Raw genomic sequence first — 23,426 nt, 5'->3', positions numbered from 1 at the left:
CCTCTGGCACCAAAAACAGAGTGAAAAACATAAATGTAAGAGTTCAACCATAAAATTCTTAAAAGAATAGATGTATAGAAGCATATTTCCATGACCCAGGGATAAATAAAATATTCTTATATACAATAAGATTTCAAGGTATAAGTGAAAAATAATAGATTAAACTTTATGAAAATTAAAATCACCATGCTGCAAACAATTCTATCTAGAGAGTGAAAATATATAGAAAGTGAAATACTTACCAACCATGAATCTGTTAAGAGACATATCCAGAATATATGAAGAACTCTCACAACTCATTAATAGAAAGATAAGTAACCCATTTTTATTAAGCAACCTGGTCAGTGATGTTATGGTAGCCAAAACCAATGAATACACTCTCCTTCAGCAGTTGTCAACTTTAGATGAAATGATATGTGCGGGTGCCAGTGAGATAGTACAGCGGGTAGGGCACTTGCCTAGCACACAGCCAACCCAGGTTCAATATCTGGCATTCTGTAGGGTCACCTGAGCACCGCCAGAAGTGATCCCTGAGTACAGAGCCAGGAGTAAACCCTGAACACTGCTGGGTATGGGCCAAAGACAAAAAGAAAAGGGAAAAAAGAAATGGCAGGTGTTAAGCACATAGACACACATCTGACATAAACAAATGCAAAGTGCTGAGTCATTGTCAGCAGTTGTTACTAGTAGGATATGTTTACCTGGGGATGACATGAATGTGGAGTTTGGAGAGGGCCCCCTTCCCTCCAGATTACAGTGAAGACAAACCCACCAGCATCTTCTGAAAACAACTGATCTGTGGGAGAACACTAGCTTCATCTCCCTAATGAGATGTAGTGGGGGGGGGGCAGTCAAGTGATAACACTCGGGTGAAGGTGCTTGCCTTACACACAGAAGACCCTGGTTCAAATCCATAGCACTATATAGGGTCCCAAGCTCTGCCAGGAATGATACCTGAGCACAGAGCCAGGAAGTCCTGAGCACCAGCGGGTCTAATGCAAAAACAAAAACCAAAAGCTATGTTTTTAATTTCTAGAAGCCTCTCGATCAAAAGACCCAAGGTTACATCAATATAGAGTCCTAAGAGCGTTGTCTGGGAATGTCCCGTCCCGAGGGACTAAGTTATTCAGGGTCTGAAGAGACGCTACCTGAAATAGCAAGGGCGAGAAAGAAGAGGGAGACCAAGCAAGGAACTGTTGTCAAGGTCTCATTTATTGAAGGCAGAAGCACAAAATATATAGGCTGTAGGGCAGGCTGGAACAGGGGTCCGCAGGGGGTCACGAGGGGTATTTGCGTAAGGGGACATGACGGGCCGGAGCATGATTTGTCTGTGCTTTTTTGTCCCCAGTACAGGATGTCTGTCTCTGTAACAGTTCAGCTATTATCTTGTGACGCATATATTTTCATAATATCCAGGTGGCTAATCTTTGTTTAGGGAATGGCCAAGTTCTCTTTCCCAAGGTTTCGGCCCCCAACATGGGAATGCTTGTAGGTGTCAAGGTGACAGTGCAGGGTAGATGTGAGCTCAGAGTCCATGCCAGCCCTGCCCAGAGGCCTTCCCGGATCACTCTCCTCACAGAGCGGCTGCCTCTGCTCCTCCACCTCACCTGCGTTTCCTTCACTGAACGCTTTGTTGGGCATTTTCCACATTCTCACTAGAACATAAACTAGAGTTGGAGAATATCTATTCTCTTCTTATCCCTTTCTTATCCCCAATACTTGAGTACTATCTGAAACATTTGCTGAGTGCACAAATTAATTTATTATAGTGATAACAATTCTGAACTTTACCACTGACCTTCAATTCTTGGTTCTTCCACTTAGTATATGTGATCTTAGGCAAGTTACTTACCTTACTGAGTCTCAGTTTTCTTCACATATGGAAAATGGAAATAGAGTAAGCTAAGAAGATATACAGAAAGAACTATAGTACAGTAGGTAGAATGCTTGCCTTGTACACGGACTAGCCAGGTTCAATCCCTGGTAGCCCATACGGCCCCACAATCCCTGAGCACAGCAAGATGGGACTCAAAAACAAAACAAATAAAATTTGTAAAAAGTGCTGAGCACAATGTCTAGTGTCTGGCAAGTGTAAAAATGCTATTTTCATTTTTTTTCTTTCTGCCCCTAATATATAGAGAAGGGAGATTTGCTGAAGCACATAGGCTTTGGGGTCAGCAGGATAGTACAGTTGTTAAATTTGTTACTTTGCATGACACCAACCCCAGTTCAAGCCCCTGCCCCTTCACCAGCACCACCAGGGCTGACCCTGACCACAGAGTCAATAAGAAGCTGGGAGCACCACTTGGTGTGGCCCAAACCCTATCCCCCTACCCCCAAATAAGCAGCCAGCTTCTTCTCTGAGCCTGTGGCTATGGCAGCTGGAATCAAGGCTTTTGAGAATTGGGAGGTATAGGGGGAGCAGTAATGACCCAAGAAGTGTCACTTGAGAATAATGACTCACCGTTTTTTTTTAATTTTTACTTTGTTCTTATAAAGTATAGGATAATATTGGGTTTGTCATTTCAGCCTTGCCACAGGGAACTTAGTTTACCTTAAAGCAATGTCCTTTCTGTATGGACACAGGAAGACAGTTAATGTTATGCTTTGTAACTTAGGAGCTGATTGACTCCAATTATATTTACTCCTGGGCATCTGCTTTCATGACTCAGTTGCCCTTAGTTCCTAGCACCCCAAAAGCAGGGTCCTGACAAGGGATGGAATAGACCCAGGGCAAGCTGTGAGCTACCCTGGCATCGAAATGGGCCAGGCCAAAGCGCCACAATACTCAACTATAAGTTGAGAGCCTGGTCATAGACAAATGATCCAAAAGTAACACTGAGACTAGGACCCTGCTGGAGTTAGGAAGATTAACCTGGCCTGAGGACTGTGGTCTGGAATATATAGTGAATGTCCTCAGGAAGAACCAAACTTTAAGTTTATATCTCTTACTGTGCTCATACAGAATGACATTGCTAGAAATATTTGACGTAGATTTACTACAACTATTTAAATGGATTACTAGCTGAGGAAGGAAGAAAGTGACACACCCTTGTTTGGATCCCACCCTTGAGCAGATCTCCTAGTAATCTGGAGTAATCTCTTTAGATGAGATTTTGTTAATCTCCTGGAGAAGTGGTCTTACCCCTCTTTGTTGATTTGTTAATGTTCAACCCACCTTTGTGTCACCACCCTAAGTGATTGCTTTATAAACTAAGACTGTAGGCTAAGACACAGAAGACACAGAAGCAGAGAGAGAAGACACAGAAACAAGAAGAAGAAACAGAAGCAGGAAGAAGACACAGAAGCAGAGCGCAGAGCAAAAGTGAATCATCGAAGCCAGAAACAGGGGAAAGAAAGGGCACAAAGCAAGTGAGAATCAGAGTCAGAGTCAGAGTTAGAAGCGAAGACTCCAGAGAAAAAAGCAGAAGGGCTCCAGAGAGAGAGGTCAGAAGAAGAGAGATCAGAAGAGACCAGAGGAGAGACAACAGAGACAGAGTCAGAGATAGAGAAACAGACGGAAGAGAGCACAGTGGCACACACACAAGCAGAGCACAAGGAGGAGCCATCCCAATCTGGTCCATACACAGTGGATAGAGAGCATCAAATGCGAACAGTGAGAGAGGGAGAGAGAGAGAAAGAGAGAGAGAGAGAGAGAGAGAGAGAGAGCCGCCCTGAGAGCCCAAGAACAACACACAACACACAACACACATCACATCACCCCCTTCTAAGCGCGCACGCGAGCTTGTATTTTTCACATAAAGTAGTTCACAATATTTGGTTATATTTAATATTCAAACACCATTCCCACCACCATATTTTGGATGTTTCCTTCCCAAGTCCCAACTTCTATGCCAAAGCAGAACAGCAATAATTTATTTTGTATTATTTGTTATGAAAAAATTGCTGAAAATGTTCCAAAAAACTTTCCTTAGAGGAGAGTGTGTGAAGATTGTTGTATTTCACTCAGGGGCCATTAAGCCCTTCTTTAAGAGAATACTAATATGTTGTAAAGGGTTGAGGCGTGTGTGTGTGTATTTATAAAAATCTATTTTCTTCTATAGATTGGTTACCTTCTACATTAAATTTCATCAGATGTGGTGTGCTACTCTTAGTGTATGAATGGTGTGAGGTCTGAGATGTCATTCGCGGCCGTGCAGTCCCACAATTTTTATTTGAGAAAATTTTCACACTTACAATAAATGTTAGTACTACTCTGGTATAACAATTTCAATAATCTGGAGCACCCCTTATGACTCCCCCAGCTGCCTATCCTCCACCTTGCCTTCAATTTAGGCAGAAAATCTTTTTTGGAAGGTGAAGCAAAATTGTTTTTATTGAGTGGAACTTGCTTATAAAAATGTGAGAGGTGAGTCAGAAATATAGTACAGCAGCATTTGTAGGGCATTTGCCTTGCACATGGCTGACCCGGGTTCAATCTTTAGTGTTCCATATGGTCCCCTGAGCACCACCAGGAGTAACTAACCCCTGAGCATTGCCAGAAGGAAAAAAGGAGGGAAGGAAGAGATGAAGGAAGGAAGGAAGGAAGGAAGGGAGGAAGGAAGGAAGGAAGGAAGGAAGGAAGGAAGGAAGGAAGGAAGGAAGGAAGGAAGGAAGGAAGGAAGGAAGGAAGGAAGGAAGGAAGGAGAGAGAGAAAGAGAGGAGAGGAAAGGTGAGGAGGGAAGGAGAGGTGAGAGGAGGAGAGAGGAGAGGAGAGGAAAGGAGAGGAGGGCAGGGGAGGGAAGGAGGAAATATGTATTTAAGAGAGAACATGGGTTTAGGCAGAAATCCTTTGTCATTTCCCCACTCCAGTGGTGGTGATCCTACTAAAGGTCTCCAAGAAAGCAGCATAAACTCAAAGTTTACTGCTGAAACAAATGCATAGACAAGGTGTTTTTGTTGAGAGGACAGAAAGTTGAGAAAGAGAAAATGGAGAAGCTGATGTGCTCAGATTTGAGAAAATGAAAACATTTCATTCTCAATTCTCTCAGCATCTCTCTCTTGAATCTCTAGTACACAGTATACAGTAAAATTAGGATTTTTTGTTCCTTTGTGGTTTGTTCTTGGGTCACCCTTTGCAGTGTTCACTCAACTAGGTGCTCAGGGTTTCTCCTGGCAGTGCTTGGGGGACCATGCGATGACAGGGACCAAACAAGAGACTCCCACATGCAGAGCATGTACTCCTGCCTCTTTCAGAGTCGATATGCTGATGGTGCATTGTGATATTCACAAGGAAAGTAGAAGTCATAATACTTACCAAGATTCATTTACCACAGGATTTCTTTTCCATAAACCATCTCCCTGAAAGAGTGTCCACGGAGTTCATAGACTGGGACACCATTAGAAGGAAAGTAGCTTTCCAGGCAGAGAGGTGTCTTATGAGGGGCAGAGGCCATGCAACTCGCAGGAGCCCAGGCTTGTCAGTGTGGGTCCTTGAGCACTGGGTTGAGCAACCTTCAAGCACAGTGCTGGGAATAGCCCCAAGCACGGCTGCATGTGCCCTCTCGCCGAAGACAAGACAGGTGGATCTTACCAGGAAACCCATTCAAATTGAATTTACTTTCTCAAAGTTTAGCCTCAGTTTCCTTCTCAGCCTTCCCTGGCTTCTGTATGACTTGGAATCCCAGAGGTTGGGGCTGGGGCAATAGCACAGCACATAGGACCTTTGCCTTGTACTCAACCGACCCTGCCTCTGTCTGGTCCCCACTGCTGAGTCGCCCCGAGGCCCAGGATGCAGCACTTCAGCAAGTCACCTGGACCTGTGGGGCAAGTGTGTCACAGCCTGGTGGTGCCCTCAGGCTTCCTGATACCCCATATCCACCACTGTGTCTCTGGCCAGACTCCAACAACTCAGGACTAGTTTCCTAAGAAATTAAACCTCCAAAAGTTAGGTAAGCAGGAGCCACATCCACAAACCACCTTTGGCTCAGCCAGACATGCTCATTTATGGATCTTGCTTCAGAGACCCAGAGATAAATCTAACTTGGGGTGAACGACCTGCCCCCACTTCCCTGTACTCCCGGAAGCACCGGCAGTCACCCCAGCAAACCAACTCCAGTGCCACCATGTAAGTTCTTCTACCAGCATCTCTTCAGAGACCCATAAATAAATCTCAAAAGATATCAAAAGCTGCAGTTAATCTCAAACCTGAACAGGCTGGACAGAGCAAGGTAAATAAGAGGGGGATGGGTCAGCCTGGTGTCCTCCCAAGCAAAGTCCCTGTCAGCCACTTGCTTCCACAATCCAAAATTATTGCCATGCCCGCTGCCGGACTCCACCCTCTTGAGATGGACCTCGCCTGGATATTGACCTGCTGAAAACTCGAGTATGCATGTCTTGTGACTGGAATCTCTGTACCTTCTCAGACTCAGGATGGGCTACATCTCCCAGTTCCCTGTGCCTCCGGGAGCCCCAGCAGTCATGTCCATACCCCAAAGCTGCCACCAGCTTAAAAAAAAAAAAGTTACTCTAGCTGTGCCTTCTCAATAAAAATACTGAATGCCCTAAACAAACACGATGACTTCTCAGTACCTGTATTGCAAACCATAATGCACAAAAGGAGAGAAAGAGAGAGAGAGAGAGAGAGAGAGAGAGAGAGAAAGAAGAGAGAGAGAGAGAGAGAGAGAGAGAGAGAGAGAGAGAGAGAGAGAGAAAGAGAAGAAAGGTGCCTGCCATAGAGGCAGGCGGGAAGGGGTGTGTGTTGGGGGATAGTGGGAAGGAAACAGGGGACATTGTTGGTGGGAAATGTGCACTGGTGGAGGGATGGGTCTTGGGTCATTCTATGACCAAAACCCAATCATGAACAGCTTTGTAATGGTTTATCATGGTGATTCAATTAAGGAAAAATAAAGAGAATTTAGTCAGCCTACCTTAGAGAGGGGTATCTTTTCAGTCCAACAGGCCATTACCTTGAAGGCCCAAAATGCCAAATTTGATTTTTTTTAAGTCTTAAAAATCGAAGAGGAGGGCTGGAGAAAGCCCTCGGCAGGCTGGAGCACCTGCTTTGCATGCAGGAGACTCAGTGTCGGTCCCCTGTCATTGTCAGGAGGGACTCTTCTCCCCCACCACTGCGCTCAGAGCCAGAAGCAATCTCCAAAGCATCGCAAGAAATGACCCAAAGAAACAATCAAGAGGGGCTAGAGTGATAGTACAGCAGGTAGGGCGTTTGCCTTGCACACGGCCGACCCGGGTTCGATTCCCAGCATCCCCTATGGGCACCACCAGGAGTAAATCCTGAGTGTATGAGCCAGGAGAAATCCCTGAGCATCACTGAGTGTGACCCGAAAAGCAAAAAAAAAAAAAAAAGGAAAAGAAAAAAGAAAGAAAGAAACAATCAAGAAATATGGGATTTAGTATGAAAGTCTTGCAATTTTGAAGGGCTTTTTTTGGATGGTGGGGCCGGGTTGGGTTTTGTGCCACACCTGGTGATGCTCAGGAGTTACTCCTGTCTCGTACTCAGGAATAACTTCTGATAGACTCTGGGGACCGACCGGATAGGAACCTGGGTTGAAACCTCGGTCGGCTGCATGCAAGGCAAACACATTTCCCACTGTCTTATCGCTCTGGCCCCAACAGCTAGCTTTCTGTCCTCAGGCAGCCTTCCCCATGGTGGCATTCATACACTTCCATCCCTTTCATTTCATGGAGCCAAGCAGCCTGAGAACATGTATATTAAGACCTAGTGTGATACAGCAGGGCAGACATGTGGAGCACAAGGTCACCTTAAGTCTCTGCCCATAGAACAGGTGGGCATCAGAGTAGGGAATGGGGAGGCTGGATGGGGTCAGCAGCAGATCACCACCTGCACTCCTGTGTTCATGCAACACTGGTCACAATAGCCAGAACCTGGAAACAGCCTGAGTGCCCGAGAACTGTGGCACAGCTACACAGTGGAATACTACACAGCTGTTAGGAAAAATAAAGTCATGAAATTTGCCTATAAATGTATAGACTTGGAGAATATCATGCTGAGTGAAATGAGTCAGAAGGAAAGGGACAGATATAGAATGACTGCATTCATTTGTGGGTTATATATATTTTTTAAAAACTGAAAAAAAAAACCCTGAACAGTAATGACACTAATATCCAATGCCAGGGAAAATGGGCCAGGAGGACTGGTCATTGGTGTGGGAGATGGAGAGTAGTTAAGATAGAGGAAGGTTCATTATGACAATACTAGTTGGAAATATCACTCTGGACAAGAACTGAGCGTTGAAAGCAGGTAAATGGATAGAAGTGATGACCTTTTCAGCATCTGTATTACAAACCATAATACCTAAAATGAATGGGAGAGAGAGGGAGAAAGAAGAGAGAGAGAGAGAGAGAGAGAGAGAGAGAGAGAGAGAGAGGAGAGATGCTTGCCATAGAGGCAGGCTGGGGTGGGAGGAAAACTGGGGGCACTGGAGCTGGGAAATTACGCTGGTGGAGGGATGGGCATTGGCACATTGTGTGACTGAAACGCAATCATGAGTAATTTTGTGATGCTCTGTCTCATGGTGATTCAAGAAAAAAAGAGGTGACCCCCCAGCCCCCCATCGCTCTCTCTGAGCAGCACCCTCTGGACACTGTCACTCTCAGCTCGGCTGTGTTCCAACGCCCATCTCTCTCTCTCTCTCTCTCTCTCTCTCTCTCTCTCTCTCTCTCTCTCTCTCTCTGCCTCTCTCTCTCCCTCTCCCTCTATCTCTCTTTCTCCCTCTCTCCCTTCCCCCCTCTCTCCCTTCTTTTCCCTCCCCATCCCTTCCCCCCTCCAAGGAGGAGATTAGATATAGCAATGCTGCTTGGTTGAAAGTCAAAGAGGTTAGAGCTGTATTCCCTGATCTGTGTTCCCTGTGCTATGTTTCTGTGTCACTTGTACAGAGCCTAGACAGAGAGAGAGAGAGAGAAAGAAGTAAATGGAGGGGCTGTAGCAGTAGTAGAGTGTGCAGGGTAAGTCCCAAACGCAGTTGACCCAGGTTTGATCCCCAGCATCACGCCCACCCAGTATCCCTAGGAGTCAACCCTCCATGCAGATGCAGGGGCAAGACCTGAACACTACTGGTGTGGCAAAAAGAAAAAGTATCCACCAGCCATCAAAAGAAACAGGCAGACGCTCTAGGCCACTCCCCACACGCTCGGGCCAAGCCTCACGCATGAGTGAAGTCCCATGGAACCCAGGTAATGCGGAACTTTGTGACCTTGGACTCTGGGCTCAACAGGACCAGGAGCAGAGATCTTCTGTCCATTTCCCCCTGTCTCCGGCAACCCAGGGGTCACTCCCATAAGCCACTTCCTGCTGGCACCAGATACTCTTGTCATCAGCCACTGTCTGGATCACACGGCTGTTTCTCCTGGAAGAGAGCTTAACATGAGGCCCCCATAGCCATACCACCGGACTCGGCGCCAGGCTCTTTTCACTTGGGGCGCCCCAGAGGGGGACAGGTGAGAGCCCTCAGCCCCGGCAGCCAAACACCTCCACAACCCAACTGCCACCACGCTCCAGGCCGCTCCCCACTCACTCAGGCCAAGCCTCACATATGAATAAACATATTCCTGATATACATACACATCATAAGACACTACCTACCCATTTTCCATAATCGCCACACCATACTTGATGGGGTTCAGACAGTAGGCAACAAATTATAGAGGGAAATACATACATATGCATATAAACATCTTTTTAGATATGTATACCAAAGCTCACATCACCAAACTTTAACAACATGTTACTGATATTCTATAGAATGTATTAATGGCTCCTGCCAAAATAGAACAATCTTCACAGTTTCCTATATGAACACTTTTTTGTAAGCATGTTCAGCAGTTCTTCATAACAGAAAATACAAAATGTATTCTTTCGGTTGTGTTTTGGGACAGGGATTGGGGTTTGGGATAGATCCTCCACTATGGTCTTGAGATCCTTTAAGATGGGGCTATAGCTCAGTGCTAGCTTTATATGAATACCTGGTTCAATCCCCAACACTACAAAACTACAAAAATGACAACAAACTTCTAGTTGTAGAAATCCAATTTCTTTAGATCTTGAAAACTGGAAATTTTTAAGCAGACAAAATCCTTTTCTGCAGGGCCAAGCTATAATATGCGGACAGGGCATTTGCCAATCCCGGCATCCCATATGGTCCTCTGAGCCCCAGGAGTAATTCCTGAGCATTGCCAGGAGTGCCCCCAAAACCGGGGTGGGGGGAGAATTCTTCTGCAAAGGTTATTAAGGGAAAGGGGTTGAGCTTGTGGTGGGCTGGGGGGCTTAGTTCCTGAGCCCAGGACAGTCTCGGGGCTGTGCCCTGTCTCTGCAGGGTACCTGGTCTGGAACCAGAGCATCCACCCATGGCAGCCTGCCTGACTTCCGTGCCTACCAACCTGGGATTTGCTCCTGGACCCCAGGGGTGTGTGCCTAATGGCGCACACCCCCCCAAAGGACAGAGAGGTACCAAGGAGGGGAGCTGTGACCTGCCCCTGTGTAGTATTAAAGCGCTAGGGCAGGCCACCCCTCTGCCTTGCTGGAGAAAAGGGAAAAAGGGTGGAGTTGCAGAGCTGGCTAGCTGGCTCTGAAGAATCTGTTAACTGGGTGGCTGTCTTTGAGGCAAGTTCTCTTGAGAATTTAAAGTTTGGGCACTTGTCTTGCCCTCAGTGCTCAGAGTAGTTCCCTGGAACTGCATATGGTCCCCTAGGCCCCACTAGGTGTGATCCCTGAGAAAGCTCTGAGCGCAGCCCCCCCACCAAAAAAAAAAAAGAAGAGACCCAAAACAAACCATCAAAAAGGATGCAAAGGTTAGGAACAGAAGTTAAAAGTATATGCCTTGCATGTGACTGAGTCAGTTGGATACCCGCACCCCCACCTCTCGTACAGTAGACCCCCCCGCACCACAGCGTGTGGTCCTGGAAACACCATACCAGTAGGGTGGCTGGGTAGTTCTCAGCCAGATCACACCTCTCACTTCTCACACCAAACCCGTCTGCCTGGTTGGTCGTGAACCACCAGAGGGCCCCCTCCAGCCTTCAGCCTCCTGAGCAGCTCTTGGGAGACTCTCCCCAAAAGAAAGTGAAGATTGGCAAGATGCTTCAAAGAGCTAAGCACAAGCTCTGTACGTTGGAGGCCTGCATCGAACCCCAGCACCTCATGGTCCCCTAAACACTGCCAGCAGAGACCACAAGCACAGACCTGGGACAATCCTGCCCACAAGGGGTCTCCCCTCCAAAAAAAAAAAAATTACAGTTTGGGGCCTGGAGAAATGGATCTATGACTTAGGGCACTTTCTTGGCAGGAAAAGTCAAATTCACACCCCAGTGTCAACTGCACTGGTGAGTGTGGCAGCAATGCTGGGAGAGCCCCAGGGAGAAAGTGCCCAGGGCCAGGTCAGCATACCTGGTCCCCCAGGTGCTCCCCAACAGCCCATGGTTGGGGAGCCTGCCAGGAAACAAAGACCCAAGTCCTGACAGTATTTCTAGCTCACTCTAGTCTCTTAAGAGGATTTAAATATTTATTTCCTTGGTGTTTGGGGCCACACCCAGCAGTGCTCAGGGCTTACTCTTGACTCTGTGCTCAGGGACCACTCTTGGCAAGGCTCAGGTCACCATATGTAATGACAGGGCTTGAGCCACGGCTGGCAGCATGCAAGGGAAGTGCCCTACTCACTGGACTATTGCTCTAGTCTCAGGATTTTTAGTTTATCACTAGTTAGAAGAACTAGCATTTATGAAAGCTGAATAAATGTTGACCAGGAAGCTCTGGCACTGCATTTGTGCAATGCTGTTGTGTGAATATTCCGTCAGTCAAAGGCATAGAGACAAGTCAGGTGAGAGGAACGTAGAAGCATGAAGGGTCATGGCTCTCTCTGGCACTGTGATGAAGAAGAGCTTCTCGTGACTTCCTTTTATTTCCTTTTATCTACTGCATACATCTCTGATGAATTCAGTACAATGAGGGAAACCATTAACGGAGAAAAAAGGAGTTTACAGGATAAACATATATCATCAAAACACCAAAGCATACATTGTCCTTCCAGGCCTGTGAACCAAATGGCTGCAATCTCTGGAGAGAAACGCAAGGTCAAGCACATCAGCTCCACAGATCAAGACTTCCTCAAGGGGCTAGAGCAATAGCACAGCGGGTAGGGCGCTTGCCTTGCATGCGGCCGACCCGGGTTTGATTCCCAGCATCCCATATGGTCCCCTGAGCACCGCCAGGAGTAATTCCTGAGTGCATGAGCCAGAAGTAACCCCTGTGCACTGCCAGGTGTGACCCCCCAAAAAATAAAAAGACTTCCTCAAATCTGGGGTGATAAGTGGGAGGAGAGAATGTTTGCATTTAAAAGCTAAGCCAGACTGGTTGAACTCTACAAGAAGAAAACATACAACCCCATCAGAAAATGGGGCGAAGAAATGAACAGAAACTTTCCCAAGGAAGAGATATGAATGGCCAAAAGGACATGAAAAAAATGCTCTGCATTACTAATCATCAGGGAGATGTAGATCAAAACAACCATGAGATACCACCTCACACCACAGAGAATGGCACACATCCAAAAGAACAAAAGCAACCACTGTTGGAGAGGATGTGGGGAGAAAGGGATCCTTCTACACTGCTCCTGGGAATGCAGACTGGTTCAGCCCTTTTGGAAAACAATATGGACGCTTCTCAAAAAATTAGAAATTGAGGGGCTGGAATGATAGCATAGCAGGTAGGGTGTTTGCCTTGCACGCGGCCGACCCCGGGTTCAAATCCCAGCATCCTATATGGTCCCCTGAGAACCGCCAGGAGTAATTCCTGAGTGCAGAGCCAGGAGTAACCCCTGTGCATCGCCAGGTGTGACCCAAAAACAAAACAAAGAAAAAAAAATTAGAAATTGAGCTCCCATTTGACCCAGCAATACCACTCCTGGGAATATGTCCCGGAGAAGCCAAAAAGTATAGTCGAAATGACAGCTGCACTTATATGTTCATCGCAGTACTTTTACAATAGTCAGAATCTGGAAAAAACCCGAGTGCCCGAGAACAGATGACTGGTTAAAGAAACTTTGGTACATCTATACAATGGAATACTATGCAGTTGTTAGAAAAAATGAAGTCATGAACTTTGCATATAAGTGGATCAACATGGAAAGTATCGTGCTAAGTGAAATGAGTCAGAAAGAGAGAGACAGACATAGAAAGATTGTGCTCATCTATGAAATATAAAATAGCAGAATAGGAGACTAACACTCAAGAATAGTAGAAATAAGTACCAGAAGGTTTGCTCCATGGCTTGGAAGCCGGACTCACATGCTGGGGGAAAAGGCAGTTCAGATAGAGAAGGGAACACCAGTAAAATGTGGTTGGAGATCATACTCGGGAAGGGAGATGCGTGCTGAAAGTAGACTATAGATTGAACACGATGGACACTCAATAACCCTATTGCAAACCACAATACCCAAAAGGAGAGAGAGAACAAAAGAGAATGCCCTGCCACAGAGTTGGGGTGGGGTAGGAAGGATGGGATTGAGGGGTGGGAGGGATACTGGGTTCATTGGTGGTGGAGAATGGGCACTGGTGAAGGGATGGGTTCTCAAACATTGTATGATGGAAACACAAGCACAAAAATGTGTAAATCTGTAACTGTACCCTCACGGTGATTCACTAATAAAAATAATAATAAATTTAAAAAATAAAAGCTAAGCCAGGTCTGACATATGTGGGAAGGGGAAGACTGCTTCTTTGTACTGTCAGGAGTTAATGTAAGGCCAATGCAGATGAAGGTAGACTTGTTAACCCTTTTCAGATCAATCGGACTCACAAGCTTCATCTTGCCCACTCAATTCAAAGTGGGGTCCTGTTTCTGCTTCCTTCTTGCAGGGCAGCGTCTGAGGACTCATCTTAATCATCTGTCGAGGCACCAGCATGGTGCTCAGAGGTTCCTGCTTCTGTCCAGAGCCCCATCTCTCAGTGGGTAGAACGCTGGCACAGCAGCTGAACCCAAGCTCAGGTGTTCACCATCGAAGGCCAGTTACTCAAAGGTAAGAGCTGCTGAGAGAAAAACAGGGTTTTTCGGGGAAAGCAACTTAAGAAGACAGTGGACTTCTTGTCCTAAGAAAAAAAAAATCAGAAAACCATCTTCCTCTTGGGTTGGGTTGGGTTGGGTTGGGTTGGGTTGGGGGTTTCATAGGCTGGTTGGAAAAACAAGTTAGACGTTTAAGGTCATGGGCAGAGCAGGGAATTAGCCCAGACCAGGTGGGTGGGTGTTGGCAGGCACTGACTTCGTGGAGGACAATGGTCTGATGATGTTGCCAAGTGGCTGCTCCCCCAGGGCCTATGACACCTGAGCAGATGCCTATCACTTGTTTGAAGGGAGAGCAGTGTCCTGGGCACAGCCGCTCAAAGATCTCCGTCTGGCTTTCCCTGCCTCCTCCTGTCACTGGACCTGGCTCAAGACCAGACACAGTGAGCATGAGAGCAGCTCTCACTGCTGTGGAAACTCCGCCCAAAGCTAGCAGAAAGCCAACCCACATGCCTTGAGAAGCGGGACACACGTGTATATGGTGCTGGTGGACCAGTCGTGCTCCTGCTCCAGAATTGGGTTCCGAACAAGCAAAAGCTCTATTTTTACAGACTATCTGATGGGAGACAGGGTAGGAGAGGACAGAGCAGAAATTCCAAAGCAGGATCTGGATTGCCTCAAGGCCAAGCGCACATCTGGGATATGTTCCCAGGTTACCAGGTTGCAAAGCGAGACTGGGCATCTCAGGCCATCCCAAGTGCTCCCCGTGGGCACACCGTGTCTCCCAGACTTGGCTGCCCCTGGCACTGGGGCTCATCATCAGGACTGAGGAACAAGACCAACAGGGAAAGAGAGGTTATCAGAAGCATATGTGTGAGGGGTGGAGAGATAAGGGTTAAGGCCTTGCACATGGCCAAGCCACACTCTCCTCCCCCCAACGCAAGTAGAGGTGTATAGTGAGGAGCAAGATGCAACCTCTAATGCTTGCCCATTCACAGCATCATATTGAACCTCCTGACTCCTGGCCTCCACCTGGCCTCGTCCTGGCCTTGTCCTGGCCTCCACCTGGCCTCATCCTGGTCTCGTCCTGGCTTCTAACGTCTCAGCACGGAAAGCCGAGTTTGTTTTCAGGTGGCTGACATAGAGGGTGTCTCCGCACTCTGACTGTGGGAGACTGAGAAAGGTCTGTGAAGCTCTGAGGGAACTTGAGTCCCTGCATACACAGGACTAACAGCAGTCTGTCAGAGATGGAAGACAGACAGAACGTGAGGAAAGTGGGGACCAAACAAACCTCACCCAGACCTTAGAAGGCTCGCAGGTAATTTTTTTTTGTGTTTTATTTTGTTCTTTTGAGGTGTTTGGGCCATACTCAGTGATGCTCAGGGGCTACACCTGGCTATGTGCTAGGAGTGACCCTCGGCAGGACTCAGAGGACCAGGTGTAGCAGGTTTGTAGCCACGGAGGCTGCACGCAAGGCAAGTGCCTTACCTCTCCTGTGCTTTCAGCTCTCACTAGGATTAAGAGCCTGTGTTAGCAAACAGCCACAAAGAGGAATATGGATAACACCCCTTTGAAACTTTGTCCGAGTAGCCTCAGAGGGCCGCTGACAGCCAATCAACATGCAAACATTTGGCTGGAGGCTGGCTCCCTCCTGGATGCTGCCATATCAGCATTCTTTCACCTAGTTCACATGTACTGGCAGCTGCCCTGCAGACTGATCCAGATGATGAGCCCCTGGGTGGCTCATGTGAAGTGGGGAGGAGAAAGATGGTCACTTTCTCCCAATCCTCCCCTGCCACCCGGGGCCCAGGGGTATGGGGTTCTTGTCTCACCTCATAGAAAAGAATTTCAGGAGTAGACAAGCAGTGAGGTAAAAGAGATTTTATATGGAGGTTTTGAAGGGAAAGAGGAAGAAAAAGTGGGAGAGAGTGGAGAGTAACCTGCTCAAGAAAGAACCTGGGCTTCTCCAAGGGCAGAGAGACCCCTACACGCACCCCAGCAGTAGACACAAAAGCATGAAAGTCAACATCTCAAGAGGGCAGATGCAGGCGACACATGACATGTCCTTGGGCACCACATGTCTGAGGAACTCCCATTCCTCTGTGTTTATCTGTAACCTCTTCTCTGTGCTCTGCTTCCCCAACCGGTCTATCACCTTTATTCCCTAATCAGACTGTTGACTTGTAAGGTCAGATCCTTCTTAGGACACTGAATTCGTATTTGTAAGTGAAATATTGCTTTTATCTTTCCCTTATGTTCTTTGCACAGTTTGTTAGAACAATGTCCTTTTTGTATAGACACAGGAAGACAGTTAATGCTATGTTTTTATAACTTGGGAATTAATTGGCTCCAAATAATATTTACTCCTAGAGGAGCTGGAGTGATAGCACAGAGGGTAGGCCTTGCATGCGGCTGACCCAGGTTCAATTCCCAGCATCCCATATGGTCCCCTGAGCACCGCCAGGGGTAATTCCTGAGTGCAGAGCCAGGAGTGACCCTGTGCATTGCCGGGTGTGACCCAAAAGCAAAAATAATAATAATAATAATAATATTTACTCCTAGAATCTGTCATATTTACTTGACTTAAACCTCAGGTGCCCTTAGTTCCTAGTACCCCAAAAGGAGAGTCCTGATGAAGGGATTGGATATACCAAGGGCAAGCTGTGAGCTACCCTGGCATTGAAAGGGGACAGGCCAAGTGCCATAAAACTTATAAAAAGCTAAGAGCATGATCGTGGACAAATTCTGTCATGACCCAAAGAGAAATGACTGGACAAGGACCCTGATAGGATTAGGAAGGACTAATCTGGTCTGAGTACTGTAGTCTGGGATCTACAATGAGATGTCCCTAGAAGAGCCACCCTATACGATTAATTTATCTCTTACTATGTCCATACAAAAAGACTAATATAAAAGAATAATTTTTTTAAATTAGTAATGTTATTAAGTAAATTTAAGATGACTGTTTAAATGCTTATGGATTAAGGAAAGGAGAAATACACAGTTTGATAAGTCCTTTGATGAAATTCAGCCCTTGAGCTGGTCTCCCAGCAGGAGAGCTTTGTCTTTAAAGAGCTTCTCTGGGGGCTGCATCTATAGCACAGCGGGTAGGGAGTTTGCCTTGCAAGCAGCCAACTGGGTTTGATTCCCAGCATCCCATATGGTCCCCTGAGCACGGCCAGGAGTAATTCCTGAGAGCAGAGCCAGGAGTAACCCCTGTGTATCGCTGGATGTGACCAAAAAAGGGGAAAAAAAAAAAAAGGAAGAGCTTCCCCTGAAGGAGTGTTGATGTGCTATCTGACCTGGGTGTAGTTGCTACCCCCAATGCTTGGAGGTCGGACTCTAGACTAAAGCTTCGAGACTGGGTGCAGGGAGATTAGCATGGGGAAAGGCAGGAAACGGGAATGAGTGCAGTGTGAGATGGGAATGGGCACTCAGTGAAATTGGAACAGGCGCGTGGGGACAATAGAGTTAACGGCAGGACAGAGATTGGAATAAACGGTAACTGATCACCAACCAGCCTGGTGCTCTGTTCCTTCCTTCAAGTGTCTGTTGGAGGTGGCTGCAGGCCGGGGTGGGGAAGCATACGTGGCGAGAGCCCACACACGCGTCCTTTATGAACATACACTGGTTTGCAGACCAGTGGGTGAAGAAGGAGCAGGCTGACTGGCCCAGAGGCTCTCTCCACCCCATCTCTGCCGTGGGCCCATCTCCTCTTTAGGTCCAGCCCTTCGTGGAACAAAGGTCAGCAGTACTCTCAGCACTGTTTTCCAGTCCCGTTGTTCATCAATTTGTTCAAGCGGGCACCAGTAACGTCTCCATTGTGAGACTTGTTGTTACTGGTTTTGGCATATTGAATACACCATGGGTAGCTTGCCAGGCTCTGCCATGCAGGCAGGATCATCTCTGTAGCTTGCTGGGCTCTCCGAGAGGGACAGAGGAATCGAACCCAGGTCGGCCGCATGGGACAAAGGTACTGCCCTTAACTCCCCTTCCCTGGCTTCCCAAGCACATCCAGGAGCACCCTGCCGCCTACTAAAGAAAGCCCCACGGACTGGAGGCTTACACAGTATTTTTTCTCACTGCTCTGAAGGTTGGAAGTCCAGGTTCCATCAGAGGTCGGGCCCGAGGAGGCCGGAGTGCGCAATTCTCCTGCTGTGTCCTCCCACAGTGGACACCCCCGAACTCAGGCCTCCAGCATGGAAGGACAGTGCTCTAGTGCTCAGCCCCACCTCATGACCAAGTCACTCCAAAGGCCCCAGATCCTACCAGATCATTGACGCTTATTTAGAGAGATGTGAGGGGAGAGGAAGAGAGGGAAGGTTTCTCCAGTGGAAAGAGGCAAGCAAAGAGACAAGGGAGGTGCATGTTCAGGGAGAACATGGGCTTGACGAGCAGGATCCAAATCGTTTTGGGGGGAGATTTTACATAATTCTTCCAAATGTTATTTTTTATTTCTGGAGCTTTGTGTACATACACATTAATCTGGGTGTTGTCACAGGAAGCCTCACACTGTAGCCCCGTCCCTTGCACTATTGGTGATGGTCTCTTCAAAATGGATCCTTCTGTGGCTTCTCCTTCTCTGAGAGGACCACCCTCCTCTGAGTGGGGCCTTGGAAGTCTGTAGTGGGATTGCTTGGAGCACATAGACTAGAGACTAGAGACCAGCGTGGGACAATGAACTTTGTATGACCTGCACTGGGGGCTTGGGAGAGTCCTGTGCAGAGGGCCTCTTGAAAGAGGGGCCTTGAAGGTAAAACCTACCAGCAAGATAAGCAGGGCACATCCTGCCCGTACATACTTCTCGTGCTCTAAGTAACCTTGGGAATAATTTGACTTGGTATTTTTAATGAGAACATCTTGAGACAAACACAAAATATGTCTAACCCATGAGAACATCTTTGGACTTGGCTACGTGCCTGGGCCAAGGTATGCAAATAATATAAAACTGCTTGCTTGAGAATAAACGGGGCCTTCAGCCTCGATGGCTGCTGGTCAACACATCATCTCTGAGTCGGTGGTCTTCATGCCGGAGCTGGCCTCCGGCAGCCATGCCGGAGCAGGACTCCGGCAGAAGTCTGCATCTGGATGGGCAGAAGCCACTCCAAGGAGCTCAAGATTTGTATCTCAAAGGGATGTGATCTACATGCCTTGGGCTACACTTCAGGGCTAGGGAATCTCTTCTTAAATTTTATCATTCTCCAAAAGTACATTTCCAGGGCTCCCCTCCCTGTCAGAAGTCTTACCCTGAACATCCTGAAAATCCTATTCAGCATGTTAAAAAGAAATGGCCATCTGGTTTCTTTGGGATAATTTCTCTCCCATGATCTCTGAGGCTATTCCTGGCTCTATCTCAGGAGTGACCATTGGCCGGCTCAGAAGATGATGCACTGTGCTAGGGATTGAACTAGGGTTGTGCTGAGGTGACTATGATATGACAAGATCAAATGTCTTGCCACCTGTAGTAGATCTCTGGCCCTGTGTTATTTACTTTGTGTTTGTTTGGGGGCCACACCTGGCAGTGCTGAGGGTTTAGTCCCAACTTGGCCACAAGAATAACTTCTGGCGGTTCTAGGGGAGTCTTATGGAGTTCTGAGGGTTGAACCACAGTCATCCATGTGCAAAGCCAGCACCCTACCCACCGTACTATCACTCCAGCCCTATTTACAGTTTTTATCAGGCAAATGCTTTGATATGACCCTGTCATTGCGACAATCTTTTTAAGTGCTCCCTATCTTTGCTCGTGCTTGATTTGGGGCCTCCCAGGCTCTTCAGGGGCCAGGGGGCCACTCCTGGATGTGCAGGCATGATGGCTCAGTGCTAGGCCTGGTAATGTGATGCTGCTGCTGCACTCTGGGCCAGAGAGGGAGTGGCTGGGGAACACAATGTGTGCTGGGGGCCTGGTTCCATCCTGGCACCGCACTGTTTCCTGGACTCCAGCACAGTTCTGGGAGTAGCCCCTGAGCCCCAGAGGAAATGAGCATCAAGAAACTGAACTTCTGGACTTGCACACAGAGAGAAATCTAGCTCACTGGGGCCACCCGATCCCCAACCTTTGTCCTTGACCCTTTTCTAGGGGAGGGCCAAGCCCTGTTCAGGGATCACTCCTGGCAGGCCCTGGGGGGCCACATGGGGTGGCAAAGATTCAAATTGGAGTTGACTGTGTACAAGGTATGTTACCCCTGTACTATCTCTATTTCCCTACTCTTGCCCTTTATAACAATTTACCCCACTTTCCCAGTAGATCTCCAAAAACTGTATCACTGTATCACTGTCATCCCATTGATCATCGATTTTCTCGAGCGGATGCCAGTAATGTCTCCATTCGTCCTTGCCCTGATATTTTTGCAGCCTCTCTTTACTTGTTCTTCTCAACGGTACCACATTGGAGGCTCTTTCAGGGTCAGGGGAATGAGACCCATCATTGTTACTGTATTTGGCATATCGAATACTCCACGGGGAGCTTGCCAGGCTCTCTCATGTGGGCAAGATGCTCTCGGTAGCTTGACAGGTTCTCTGAGGGAGAACTAGGCTATAAGTGTTTGCACATGGCTGCAAATGTGGCTGCGCACTCCCAGGAGCATTGTTTTATAGTCTCTGGATCTTGGCCATTGATGGGATTACACGGTGCTGGGGGCAGTTTGTGGTTGTGGCTGCCAAGCTACTGGAAAATGGAGGATCTGGGTGGAGGAGGCCCAGTCCTGATCTGAGTAGGTTTGCAGATCTCAGTCCTGCATCCCGCACACCTGGGTTCCTCTGCTGGTTCCTTCACCCAGATCCCCCATTTTCCAGTAGCTTGGCAACTACACCCGAGTTTTCAGCAAGTTATATCTTGGTGAGGTCTGTCCTGAGACGGTGGAGTCAGGTCGGGGGTAGGGTGGCAATTTTGGACTGTGGGAGCAAGCAACTGCAGGGAGCTCTGCGTGGGCAGGCACCAGACTAACTCACCCCCCATCTCTGATGTACCCCAGCCTGTTCAGCCATGTGTGGGTCTGAGATTAACGGCGAATTTTGATCTCTTTTGAGATTTATTTATGGATCTCTGAAATAAGGCCAGTAAATGAGCTTGTGTAGCTGAGCTGGAGGTGGTTTTTGGGCATGGCTCCCACATACCTAACATTTTTTTTAAATTTACTTATTTTATAATTAGTGAGTCACAGTGAAGGTATAGTTACAGATTCACACATTTTCGTGCTTGTTTTTCCCTCATGCAATGTTTAAGAGCCCATCCCTCCACCAGTGTCCATTTTCCACCACCCATGAACCCAATATCCCTCCCACCCCCCCAGTTGCATCCCCCCACCCCACCCCGCCTCTGTAGCGGGGCATTCCAATTTGATATCTCTCTTTCCTTTTGGGTGTTGTAGTTCCAAATAAAGGTATTGAGTGGTCATCCTGTTCAGTCTCTAGTCTACTTTCAGCATGCATCTCCCTTTCCGCACAAGATCACCAATCATATATTACTTGGTGTTCCCCTCTCTATCTGGGATGACTTTCCCCCAGCGTGTGAGGCCAGCTTCCAAGCTATGGAGCCAACATCCTGGTATTATATACTACTATTCTTGGGTATTAGTCTCCTACTCTGTTGTTCTATATTCCACAGATGAGTGCAATCTTTCTATGTCTATCCCTCTCTTTCTGGCTCATTTCACTTAGCATGATACTTTCCATGTTGATCCACTTATATGCAAAGTTCATGACTTCATCCTTTCTAACTGATGCATAGTATTCCATTGTATAGATGTACCAAAGTTTCTTTAACCAGTCATCTGTTCTCGGGCACTCGGGTTTTTTCCAGATTGTAAACAGTGCTGCGATGAACATATAAGTGCAGCTGTCATTTCGAGTATACTTTATTGTTTCTCCAGGATATATTCCCAGAAGTGGTATTGCTGGATCAAATGGAAGCTCAATTTCTAGTTTTTTTTTTTTTTTTTTTTTTTTTAAGTAAATAGATTTTATTTAGAAGGTCTTAGGGAGGGGGGAAAGGATAAGTGGAAAAGAAAAACCAGTAGGAGTAACGCGCTCAAGGGAGAACGCGGGCTTCTCCAAGGGTGGAGGAAGCTCTACACACATCCTAGCACTGGACAGGAAAGCATGAAAGTACACATCTCAAGGGGGGAGATGCGGGCGACACATGTGCTCAGCCACATGGCACAAGCAGCACATGGGCTCAGGCAGCATATGCCCCCTCAATTTCTAGTTTTTTGAGAAGCGTCCATATTGTTTTCCAAAGGGGCTGGACCAGTCGGCATTCCCACCAGCAGTGGAGAAGGGTCCCCTTCTCTCCACATCCTCTCCAACAGCGATTGCTTTTGTTCTTTTGGATGTGTGCCATTCTCTGTGATGTGAGGTGGTATCTCATGGTTGTTTTGATTTGAATCTTCCTGATGATTAGTGATGCAGAGCATTTTTTCATGTGCCTTTTGGCCATTTGTATCTCTTCCTTGGAAAAGTTTCTGTTCATTTCTTCACCCCATTTTCTGATGGGGTTGGATATTTTCTTCTTGTAGAGTTCAACCAGTGCTTTATATACCCTTGATATCAACCCTTTATCAGATGGGTATTGGGTGAATATTTCCCATTCTGTAGATTGCCTTTGAATTCTGGTCACTGTGTCTTTTGCTGTGCAGAAGCTTTTTAGTTTAATATACTCCCATTTGTTTATCTCTGTTTCTACTTTATTGCTTAGTTCCGTGTCATCTTTGAAGATACCTTTAGCTTCAATATCGTGAAGGGTTTTGCCAACCTTGTTTTCGATGTACCTTATGGATTGTGGTCTGATGTTCATGTCTTTAATCCATTTTGATCTGATTTTTGTGCATGGTGTCAGGTCAAGGTCTAAGTCCATTCTTTTGCATGTGGTTGTCCAGTTATGCCAGCACCATTTGTTGAAGAGACTTTCCTTGCTCCACTTCACATTTCTTGCCCCCTTATCAAAAATTAGATGATCATACATTTGGGGTTGTGTGGAGGGATATTCCGCTCTGTTCCATTGGTCTGTGGCTCTGCCTTTGTTCCAGTACCATGCTGTTTTAATTGTTACCGCTTTGTAGTAAAGTTTAAGGTCGGGGAGGGTGATGCCTCCCATCATCTTTTTCCCAAGAATTGTTTTAGCTATTCGTGGGCGTTTATTGTTCCATATGAATTTCAATACCTAACTTTTGGTCATTTAATTTCTTGGTAAACTTGGCCCCAAGTTGTTGGGGTCTGGTTAAAGTCACAGCGGCAATTTGGGGGTATCAGGAATCCTGAAAGCACCATCAGGCTGCTGATGCACTCACCCTGCAGGTACAGGTTGACCTGCTGGCGGCACCACACCCCTAAATGTAAGATTTCTGGTGCACAATTAGTTCCTAGTGTTTGTATGTGAGCATTTAAGAAAACATTCAAAGTGGGGTTTAAAAAATGCCCAAAGGCAACAAAAACCAATAACTGGGATGCGAGATACTGGGAC

The sequence above is a fragment of the Sorex araneus genome, chromosome 2 (assembly GCF_027595985.1).
Source record: "Sorex araneus isolate mSorAra2 chromosome 2, mSorAra2.pri, whole genome shotgun sequence".
Taxonomy (NCBI): Eukaryota; Metazoa; Chordata; class Mammalia; order Eulipotyphla; family Soricidae; genus Sorex; species Sorex araneus.
Note: the sequence above shows the minus strand (reverse complement) of the source record.